Source organism: Meriones unguiculatus, chromosome 17 (genome assembly GCF_030254825.1).
Source record: "Meriones unguiculatus strain TT.TT164.6M chromosome 17, Bangor_MerUng_6.1, whole genome shotgun sequence".
Lineage (NCBI taxonomy): Eukaryota > Metazoa > Chordata > Mammalia > Rodentia > Muridae > Meriones > Meriones unguiculatus.
The window spans coordinates 70,454,603-70,466,786 of record NC_083364.1 but is presented as its reverse complement, the minus strand read 5'-3'; positions in this window follow the sequence as shown (position 1 = coordinate 70,466,786).

The window sequence follows — 12,184 nt, the reverse complement described above, 5'->3', positions numbered from 1 at the left end:
TTATAAGAGTTGCCTGGACATGGTGCCGCTTCACAGCAATAGAATAGGGACTACAATATCTAAGACAGTATGTATAAAATTCTCAAGAATAAAATATATATAAATAAGAAAGGTAAACTCAACAGCAACAACAAAATCCCCAACAAATTTTGTATTTTATATTTTAAAAGTTTCTTATAATTATAATGCTGGCTATGCATTATGTTTACATACAATTACTGTTATTATTAATAAAAGTGTTTTAAGAAAACTATTTTTAATTTTTAAGATCTTATATATTTCATCATTTTAATCAGTGATATTAATTTATTTTCTATGTATGATTTTCTTATAAATAGAAGTTTATATTCACTACTTGGTCAAATTATAATTAAAAAATAATTTCATATTAAAATGTGAATTTAACAATCATTTTATTAATAATCTCACTTTTAATATTTTTAATATCTTATAGAATTATAGATTTTAACTATTTGGTGAATCTTTCTATGAACATTTTATGTGGTACCTTTAATATTATCTTACTTAAAATTCTTTTATACATTTCTTGTGATGTATATTCAGCTTTGTAATTTATTTAAAGATTTCCATTTAACACCATTTACATCGAACAACTTGCTCTTCTCTATTAACTAGATAATTACTACTTAGCATTGACCTGTCTTCTTTTCATTAAACACCTACTCATTTTCTTAATGTAAATAACATCACAGAAACTAAAGATGTAAATTCCTTAAAGAATTTGCTCATTAATGTAATAAATTAAAGCTAAGTATAGCATCATACCAGGATGATTCACTGCACTTTTACAATGAAGTTGTCCCACTACATAAGGTTTTAGGAAAAATAATTATTTCTAAAACTTAAGGATTATTAAATATCTCAGTGCTTGATAATGAGAGATAGTCCCTCATTAGCAGTTTTCAAAAAAACAAAAAAACAAAACCCCAAAGTCTTCAAATCACACAGGCTTTTGCAGTTCATTCTTTGATAATGCTGATGAGAACTGACTGATAATATCTTATTGCTAAATACAATACATACCTCTCATGAAAAGCTCAAATGTGATTTTTTTTTAACCTTTAACGTTGCTAAATGACATGGACATTTCCAGTTTTTTTTTAATTAAAAGTTCTACATTATGAAAATATTGAATTCAATAATTGTATTCAATTAAGATGTTTACTTCTAAATATTAAATGCTGGATATGGATATATCCATTAATGCCAATCTATATTTATTTGCATGGCTTTGTGTGCCCACATGCATGTCTATGTAGGAGAGTGCACGTGTGTGTGTATATGAAGTGTGTTTGTCTATACAAGTGTGTATGAGTGTGAGATTCTGTTTGTGGGTGTATGTGTGACTCTGGGCATGTGTGTTTAGTGAATTGATGCATATGTTTGAGTACGTGTGTGTGTGTGTGTGTGTGTGTGTGTGTGTGTGTAAGAAAGAACCCAGGGTAGTCTGCAGTGTGATATCCTCTGGAATCAATCTCAAGTGTAACAGTAACAATTGCAGACCACCATCTGTAATGAGCAATGTGAGGAAAGTGCTAATATGTTAACTGTAGTAACTATTTTTTTAATTAATTTTTTTTATTTACCTTACATCGTAATCATAGCTCCTCCCTCCTTTCCTGTGGGATTCACCCTCCCTCTCTCTTCCTCCAATGACACCTCCACTACCACTCAGAAAAAAGGAGTCCTCCCACCCCAGCCCAACCAAGCATATCAAGTCACAGTGATACCACATCAGGACTGAGTGCATCCTAGCAAGGCAGTCTTCTGCCCCTCAAGGAGGAAGTGATCGAAAGGCATATAACAGAGGCCTTCTTAGAGACAGATCCCGCTCCCCTGACAAGCAGACCCACATGAAAACCAAGCTACCCATTGGGTACGTACATTTGGGAGCCTAGGTCTTGTCCACGCGTGGTCCTTGGCTGGTGGCTCAGTCTCTTGTAAGTCCCACTGCGCCCGATTAGTTGGCTCTGTTGGTCTTCTTGTGGAGTTCCTGTCCCCTCCAGGTCCTTCCCTCAACTCCTCTACAACACTTCCTGTGCTCCACCTTATTTATGGCTGGGAATCTCAACGTCTGTTTCAATCTGCTGCTGGGTGGAGCTTCTCAGAGAACAAGCAGAGCAGAGTATGGTTAACAATGTCAGGGGTTGGCTCTTTCCGTTAGTGTGGGTACCAGTTTGGGCCAGGCATTGGATGGCTATTGACACAATCTCCGCTCTATCGTTATTCTTGCACATCTTGTAGGCAAGGTAAATTATTTTTAAATGTGAACATATATAAATATACATTTTCCGATATAAATGTATGCAATATGATCTTTATCAAACACACACACAATACACACACACACACACTGACAAAACTGTAGAATAAAGGGATTCAAAAGTTTACAACACAGCACAGTGCCCGCTGCTCTTCCAGAGGAGCTGGGTTCAGTTCGAGAACTTACATGTTGGCTCACAGCCATCTATAACCCCATTTATATAATAACCATTCCACTGTTCTGACCTCTATTAACATTAGGCACATGTGTTTTATGTACACATAAATGTTGACAAACTTCCTTACAATAACATAGTCTTTAAGAAATTTATTAAATATAGGATAAGCATAAGTTAAAAATAAACAAGCCAACATATGTTTAAGAATGAATTACATTACAAATGTTATAGTAAATTATTCTAAATTCATATACAATAGAAAATATAAATTTTCTCAAAAACATCATAAAACTTCGTTAGGCAATAAGATCTTAACTCATACTCCATAAACAGCTAGAAATCTTCTATTGTTTCTGTACAAATTTTACAGTGTAATATAAATGAATTACCTGGTTTTAATTAATCAGCCTTAATTAAGTGGGGACAGAATGAGATACCAAAGTCAGGCAATTAAATAAAACATGCAAGCAAATGAGGCCAATGGACAAGGTCTTCCTGTTTAACCAGCCACTATTAGACACAAACACGGGCTTTAATACAATTTCTAAATTTTATTTATTTTGATCCATTCATCTTACGCAAGGTACAAGACAAGTGTATAGATTTTAGAGATAGTCTTAACAAAATATGGGTAAAGAAATGTATATTTCAAGTCATTCAGTCAAAGGTTAACTTGTTGTGTACTGTCAGTGAAACATTCATGCCTATGAAATCTCTCAGTAGATTACTAATTTGCATGAAAGGTACATAAGGATCAGCTCCTGCAAAAGGTAAAAATAATTGATAAATGCATGAAGTGAACTGAAATTGAGTGTCCTGTTTTCCCCAAGAGGATGTGTCTCTGCTCTGTACCCTCCCTGCAGCTTATGTAAGTGAATATTTTCTTTCCCAATGAATAACTGTAAAATTGAATTACATAGGGCCATTTCCTTAATAAACATGATGAATTATAATTATTTATAGGATAAAATACTTTCTGTGATATTTGCTTGTTTGGATATTTATATCATCCTAAAATGAGAAAAATTTACCCATGAATGTTAGGCCGTTAGCAATGTAAGGATGAGATCCATCTGAAATCCGTGTATCCCATAATGCTGCTTCTACATTATATATGTAAGGTTGTTTTTACATGCCTTAAATCAACATCATGGCTCACAATACCTAATGTTAAAATGATAGAATATACACTGATATTTTATGCTTAAATTTTCTTAGGTCTAACTGTAGTAATGTGGTTTTGTCTGTATTTTTTTCATAAAAATCAGCAAACGATTTTAGGTGATCTGTATTTCATATATTGGGAAATTATTTTAATGCTTGTCTTACTCTAAACTATTCTTTAGTGACTGTCACTATGGTGACAGTGATACTGTGCAATATCAGCCTCAGCAATTTTTAAAGGTAGAAATGTGTCCACTGATATCTGTAAAGTCATTAAATAAAGACAGCTTTACCAGGGTCTTGTTCATACTTCCTAGTTTATTCTTCCAAGCATGAAGCCTGTTTATCATTTTACTGAATATTGTGGCTCCTATTTTTCTCTTACGTACTAAATATGGCATGTCATAAATTTAATTGTACAAAGCAGGAGCAGTCCTACACTTTATCTCATTATTTTGTAGCTGCTATACTAAAATAAAAACCTCAGTTTTTATTTCCATATTATACATTTTCTGCAGTCAAAACCAACTTAATACTATGATTCAACTTTCTATATCTGCATGCCTTAATGAAAATTCAGTAAGAGGGTATAACAGAGTTGTGTCTGACTTTAAGATTTAACAACTTCCAGTTATTAGCTTTCATTAATGTAGACATATCTATATGTTTTATATGTTTAAAACTTACTAAAATGTTTTGCAATAAAATCCTAGAGAAAAAAAAAATTATATAAAAAATAGTAACTATTGCTTCATCAGAGTAGTCACAAAATTGTTATCAGATTGATTTTCTTAAGAAACCAACAACATTGTATAAAAATACCACAATTTCTGTACCCATTCCACCGTTGATGGACATCTGGGTTGTTTCCAGGTTCTGGCTATTACAAATAGAGCTACTATAAACATGGTTGAGAAAGTGTCCTTTTTGTGTACTTGAACAAACTTTGGGTATATACCTAACAGTGATATAGCTGGGTCTGGAGGAAGCACTATTCCTATTTGTCTTAGAAAGCGCCAGATAGCTTTCTAGAATGGTTGTACCAGTTTACATTCCCACCAGCAGTGGAGGATGGTTCCCCTTTCTCCACAACCTCTCCAGCATGTGTTATCGCTTGAGTATTTCATCTTGGCCATTCTGATGGGTGTAAGGTGATATCTCAGGGTTGTTTTGATTTGCATTTCCCTGATGGCTAATGAGGATGAGCATTTCTTTAAGTGTTTTTCTGCCATTCGATATTCCTCTGTCGAGAATTCTCTGTTTAGCTCTGTTCCAGCAATCAAAAAGGAGGAAATCATGAAATTTGCAGGCAAATGGTGGGATCTAGAAAAGATCATTCTGAGTGAAATATCCCAGAAGGAGAAAGACAAACATGGGATATACTCACTTATATAGACCTATAAGATATGATAAACATAATGTAATCTATAAATCTAAAAATGATAATCAATTGAGCAGACATGGGGTGAGATGATCAATCCTCGTTTAGAAAGACAGATGGGATGTGCACTGAACGTATGACAGGAGTCTACTGAGCGCATCTGAAAGACTCTAACTAGCAGTGTTTTCAAAGCAAAGACTCATGACCAAACCTTTGACAGAGTACAGGGAATCATAAGAAAGAAGGGGAGTTAGTCTGATGGGGAAAGGATAGGAGCTCCACAAGGACCAAATATATCTGGGCACAGGGTCTTTTCTGAGACTGACATTCAACCAAGGACCATGTATGGATATAACCTAGAACCTCCACTCAGATGTAGCCTGTGGTAGCTCAGTAACCAATTGGTTTCCCAAAGTGAGGGGAACAAGGACTATTTCTAACAGGAACTCAATGACTGGCTCTTTGGCCTCCCCACCCCCGAAGGGAGGAGCAGTCCTGTTAGGCCACAGAGGAGGGCTTTGCAGCCAGTCCTGAAGATACCTGATCAAACAGGATCAGATGAATGGGGAGGAGGTCCCCCCTATCAGTGGACTTGAAAAGGGGCACGGTGGAGATGAGGGAGGGAGGGACTGGGAGGGAATGAGGGATCGGGACACGGCTGGGATACAGAGTTAATAAAATGTAACTGATAAAAAAAAAATAAAAAATAAAAAAAAAAGAAACCAACAACATGGTAGTTCAGTATAGAAGTGGGTTCCCTAGTAAGGGGAACAGGGATTGTCTCTTACATGAACTCAGTGGCTGGCTCTTTGATCACCTTCCCCTGATGGGGGAGCAGCCTTACCAGGCCACAGAGGAAGACAATGAAGCCAGTCCTGATGAGGCCTGATGGGTTAGGGTCAGATCAAAGGGGAGGAGGACCTCTCCTATCAGTGGACTTGGAGAGGGGAATGATTGTAGATGAAGAAAGGAAGGTGAGATTGGGAAAGAATGAGGGAGGAGGCTGCAGCTGGGATACAAAGTAAATGAACTACAATTCATATAAAAATAAAAATTAAAAAAGAAACCAACAAATATAAATTTTTCTTTGAAAATACACTCTTTAGTTTCTATTCAGTGATAAAATATTTCTGAAACTTTTTGTAAAGTTGAACTTGTGAATTGATATCCTTTGAAGGAAGGAATAAGAAAAGGAAGAAAGGCAAGAAGGAGGGAGGAAGAGAGCAACAGGGAAGCAAGAAGTAAAAAGAAAGAGAAATCTGTTCCTGTGTCAAATCTTCTGCAAGGCAAACACTGAAGTTCAAATCAAGAAGAGGTAAAATTCTGCAGATCAGAGTCAATTCTGCTGCTATTGTTAGTCCTTGGATACTGGGCCTTTGACCACATGTTTTGACTTGGTGTCTTTGTGACTTACATGTTCTTATCAGACTGCTTGCCTTTACCAGTTCCAAGGCTAAGAACACAATCAGAAATTACCTAATTCTAGAAGAGTTTTCTGCTGTTGCTTTATTGCTTTGTTTTAATTGACTTGAATTTTGCCTCCATGCATGTGTTTTATAGATATGTTGATTTATAATTTTCTTTGATTGGTCTCTTATAAAATTTTTATGTAATTTTGTCCAAAATGGAACACGACATTTGGAGAAAGCTGGATCTGTGCTCCTGCCTCCTTGTCTCTCTTATTTGGCTCCAGAATAAACTATCTCATTTGGCTTTTGAGATGAAAACTTTTTTTTTCCAGTTTTTGTTGTTGTTGTTTGTTTTTGGTTTTGTTTTCTTATATTTACAAAATTCACTTCTATTTTGTAGAATTTCATAACTAATATAGACTAGATCATGTACTCTTAAATAATGAACAATAAATGTTGGTAAAAGTTAGGGATCTTTGTACTGTGTTAGTTCTATCTTTATCAGTGTTTATTTATAGATTTGGAGAGATTTAAAAATGAGTCTAGTCAGAATTAATTCATTTTCAGCACTTCATGATAGGAAAGCTATGGACACCTTGTACTTCCTAGTTGAAATTTGAAGAGTGAAGGCTTATGTGCTGGTGCTTACTAGAGATGACTCATGGTTTAGAAATGAAACACTCTGAATTGGCAGCTTCAAAAAGTAAACAGTATTGGCAGAGTGTGGTGGAGATAAGAGCATAAGGGAGTGAGTTTTCAGGGATAAGCAAAGAGAGAAACTGATTTAAGTGCAGTAACACCTGAGGTTATAGAAAGTTCCCCAGAGGACTTTGCAGATACCTCTACCTGTGTTTAGAAAGAAAGGACTGCGCCCCTTAATTTCTCTACCAACCACACTGATGCACCACTCTTGAGCATTCCCAGTTGTGTGAAAGGCTGAATCAAGCAGTTGCTCATATCCATGTGAATTAAAAATCATGAGACTTGATTTTTATTTACGTGATGTCAACGTGGCGCTACACTCTTTTATTTTTCTCTACATTATCTGTCTTAAAATATTTCTGTAGGAAATAATTTAGGAGAAACAAGACTATACAAATTACTCTACACCAAATTATGATTCCCAAATAAAGGAAAAATGTATCCCAGTCTGATCCAAAGGTAAGACTGAGGCCAATATATGTCATAAAACAGTCAAATCCCCTCAGTTAAGAATGCAGAATGCTCTTTTTTTTTACACTTTAAATGTGCTAATAGATTTTTATTTTTATTTTCTGATTTTTTTAATTTTATTTTTTAAATATTAGTTAAAATTCTAAAACATAACCAAGATAATCTACCAGTATCAGCAATTACCCTTTGTTCCTGCTCAGGAAATAGAGATAAGGTTTTGACTATTACTATTGCACAGATATTAATTTGAAAATTGTTTCTAATCTTTTAAAATATTTTTTCATTATTATTATTATTTATTCACTTTGTATCCCAGCTATAACTCCTTTCCTCATCTCCTCCTGGTCCTACCCTCTTTTTCCTCCTCCCCCATACCCCTCCCCTAATCCACTGATAGTGGAGGTCCTTCTTCTCTACTGTCTGATCCTAGCCTATCAGGTCTCATCAGGACTGTCTGGATCCTCTTCTTCTGTGTTCTAGTAAGGCCATCTCAGGGAAAGGTGATCAAAGAGCAGGCAACCAAAATCATACCACTGAAATACTGAGGAATCCAAAGAATCATTAGGTCCTAAGTGTAATCTTGACTGGACTGATGTAGAAAAGCCTTTTATTAAGTATTATTCAGAGAACCTTTGGTTATTTAATGAGATTAGCATTACACATGTAGGTTGATTAAACGTGATCATCTCATTAATGTGGGTAGCATTTCCACGGTCACATGCAAGCCAGTTATAATGTAAGTCTTGGTAGGAGGTATCTCTTCCTGTCTATCATCCTAAAGATGAGAGCTTTTCATCTCCCATTGCAAGATTACAACATGCTTTCCAGTCTTTATGTCCCACTTCTCGCTGTGTCATCCTCTGTTGAATTCTGCAAGTTGTTGACTATTATTGTTCTTGGAATGTCTCAGTCTACAGAATCACATAGACCAATTTCCTAGGGTGTGTTTTATTTTATGTAAAATATTTATTATAAGGTATGGCTGTTTCTACATTTCTTGTTCTCTTGTTTCCCTGGCTGTCTGTCTCCCCCTCTCTCACTTCATCTGTGTGTATGTGTGTGTATGTGTGTGTGTGTATGTGTGTGAATGTGTTTGTGCATATGTATGTGTGTGTGTTTAAAATTGATTATTTATCTTTGAAGGTATTAAAGTAAATTCTTATATTTTTATTGCTGACATTTTCTAATACAAAGAAAAATATGATGGTCTCTTGGGACTTTGGAATTTACATGGGAATAAAAGACACTGCTGTTCTTGAAGAATATTCAGGCTTGGCCAAGATTCTGTACCACAAATTCAAGTGACCTCAATGCTCTTATTTGGTCTTAGACAGCATTGCATGTAGGTGATTCACATAAATACACCCAAACACACATGAATACATATAAAATGTATTAAAATAAATCTTTTTTGAATAAATCTTTTAAAGGTATAATTATATCCAGAGTCTATTAGTGAATATTCACAATTTTTATTTTATTTACATTTTTTAAATAAATATGTAGCAATTATTCCTGTAAATGCTTACCTACATATAAAATTAAGTATTCTTTTCATTTTATAGCTCTACTTATTAGATTCCATAGAGATTGGTCATCCAACAAAATAGCTCAATATATATAAAAAACTGAGGTTCCATAATGAGTGACTGATAAGTTGTTTATGCATATATGGTAGACAGGATGAAGTCAAAGCATTTATGTTTCAGTAAGTGCTTAGGAGAGAGTTCTCCAAAAAAAATGTGGGGACTGTCATAGAGTATTTTCAAACTTCCATGATGAAATTTACTCCCAAAATTATTTTTTATTTGACAAATTAGTATTGAAAAATGAAACTGTGTTAGCCTACTTGGCTAGCTGTAGAATACAATGGTCAAATAAATCTCATTCATTTATAACTTTTAAAAAGTGAATGCTTAAAGAAACTGTACCAGTTGACTTTTTTCTTTAATGCTAAACAAAACTTAAAACATTTTTTAAATTTAGATGACTTAAAATGACTAGTACCTAATAATCAATTACCTAAGTGAGCATTTTTAAAATGAATTTCTTCAAAATGTGAATGCATGTTTCAGTTTTATTGATTTGTTAATATGTGCAAATATTTAATCCTTATCCTCTGCCTATTAAAACATTTTTTTAAATTTTTTTCTGTGTGTGTATGTGTGTAATAAATATATTGACTCCTCAAAAGTAATAAAGCAAAAATACAATTAAAGTTTTTAGATTTTGCATAACTTAATGCTAAAATGAGTGGCCCTTTAAATAAAACAATAGGTCAGTAATACTTTGTTAACCTCATAATCACAGTTCTATGTCATGGGAGTAGTTTATATTTTTAAACTATTGAGAAATTCATATATCTACATCTAATAATGAAATGTACTGAATTCATCAGTGATAAACATGTAATTTCTGAATACTATTTAATACAGTGCAAAGAAATCCAAGTATTTAATAATTTTTGCTAATGAATGCAAATGACATCAGCATTTTAATCACTTAATACCACCCAGCTTTATTATCATCTTTAGGTAGAGAATACTGACCTATTTTCAAGCTCGAGTACAGATTCCATATGCAAATGTCATCTTTTCTATATTGCTTTCATGACTTGCAGATGCTAACACAGAGATTCTCCCACAATGTGCTATGTAATTTTTACAATGAAAACTAATGTAATTATTTTTCGTGTCTATTAGAATGTTCAGGTAGCCGCAAATAAAGCTGTGAAAACAAAGGCACCCGTAAAGAAACCAATTGTAACTCCTTCTTCAAGCAGGTTTTATATAACTTTACAGCATTTGTCCAGTTCTAATGAGTACTGAGTACCCTTCTGAGTTTCAAGAAGATAGTGTTCTAGCATTGTATGCTTGATAAAAACTGATCACTAAACAGTGGCTTTCTCCTTTAAAGTGAAGAGTGCCTTCGGTTTTAATTAAGCCTCTCATATTTTCCAGGGATGCAGAAGAAATTAACAAGATCTCTGAGGCTCAAAGGCAAATACACTCAGTTTGAAAAGCATTGACAATAAATAACTCAGGATTATATTCCAATCTAACTTCAAATTCCAAAGCCATATACTCTGGAGGGGAAAAAATGTGATGTTTCAAGAAAGTTTGCTCTTAAATTTTTCTTTTTTTTTCTTACATATATTTTGAAGCCAACTCTAGAACATTCTGCACAGGTTATATCTCTAACTCCATAAATCTCTTTTCACTTACATTGAAACTTTGAATTTAAGCTGTGTTCTCTGAGGTAAAGGGTCAGAGGTTTTATCCACTAAGCCACCAAACCCCTTATTTCTGGTATTTTTGAGTCTGGGTATTTCTTTGTGACAGAAGACACTCATGAGGAATTATGTGCTGTGTCTGAGGGTAAAGAGGTACAAGAGAGGCTGCCTTATTAAGAGTACATGTGCTGCAGCCTGATGGATTTTGACCTTGACAATGACTCAAAAGCAAAGATGAATGCTAAAGAGTTTCTTTGCTGTTTAACTTTGTAACAAAACAATCCTCAAGATTTTTTTTAAATGAAAGTCGTATATGTTCATGAAGGTAAAGAGAGTATAAAAATATTTTCATTTTAGTATTGGACTTAAAGAGATTTAAACTCAAAGACCGAAAACTTTAAGAACACTGGATCACAAAGACAGTAGGAGGTACGTGTAAAGGCTTTTTTCCTGTTTGATATGTTCTAGTATAGTTTGTCTCATCAATGTTCATAATCTTGTTTTGAAGACATGGTCTCATTTTGAAAACAGATGTGCATATTATTTCCAAAGTAGCAAAATGGACCGAATCTTCTTCAGGTTCCTTTTGACAACCATATTTTCATAGTGTATACATATATATATTTACATGTAAATCTTTATATATGCAAAGATTTAATCATCAAAAAGAATGAAAAACAATTACTACCACTATAATTGCAAGTTTTTATTCTAAAAAAGTTAGTGAAATGCTATGATAGTAAATTAGAAAAGCCCAACTGGTGTTATTCACTGTGATTTGAACAAATAACATTTGTATAATGGAATCATAACCTGAACAATGCATTCAACTGTAATAAAAGCATGGTGTCACAGATAGCATTTGATTTTTTTCTAATGTGTAGAATCAGCTGCATCTTCTTGTCATCAGTACAATATGATGTTGTCTCTATCTTCGGATTACTCTTCCCAAACTGACTTGTAGCTGTGTGCAGCCAAGTCTTCAGTGATTTAATTCTATTGTCAGGTGATAGAAAACAGAGAGGATAAAAAAATCCTACCACCTTCATTTATTCTCAAATTAAAAAAAAATTTAGTAGAAACAAAGAGCTATGATTATTCAAGGTGTCATATTGAAAGCTCTATTCTCAAAAGCAAGAAAAATATTTAAGATTTCAAAGAAACTTAGATTTAAAAATGTAAAATAAAATAGACTCAACATTTAATATTCATTTGTGTTTACATAATTAAATTTCTCAAGTCACAAATATCTTTTAATTAAAAATTTTCTCTTACATAAACGATACAGTACTAAATCATTCTTCATCAAAGTTTTTTTTTTTTTCAGAATAAGACATTGAGGCTTGTAAAATATCTTAGTGAA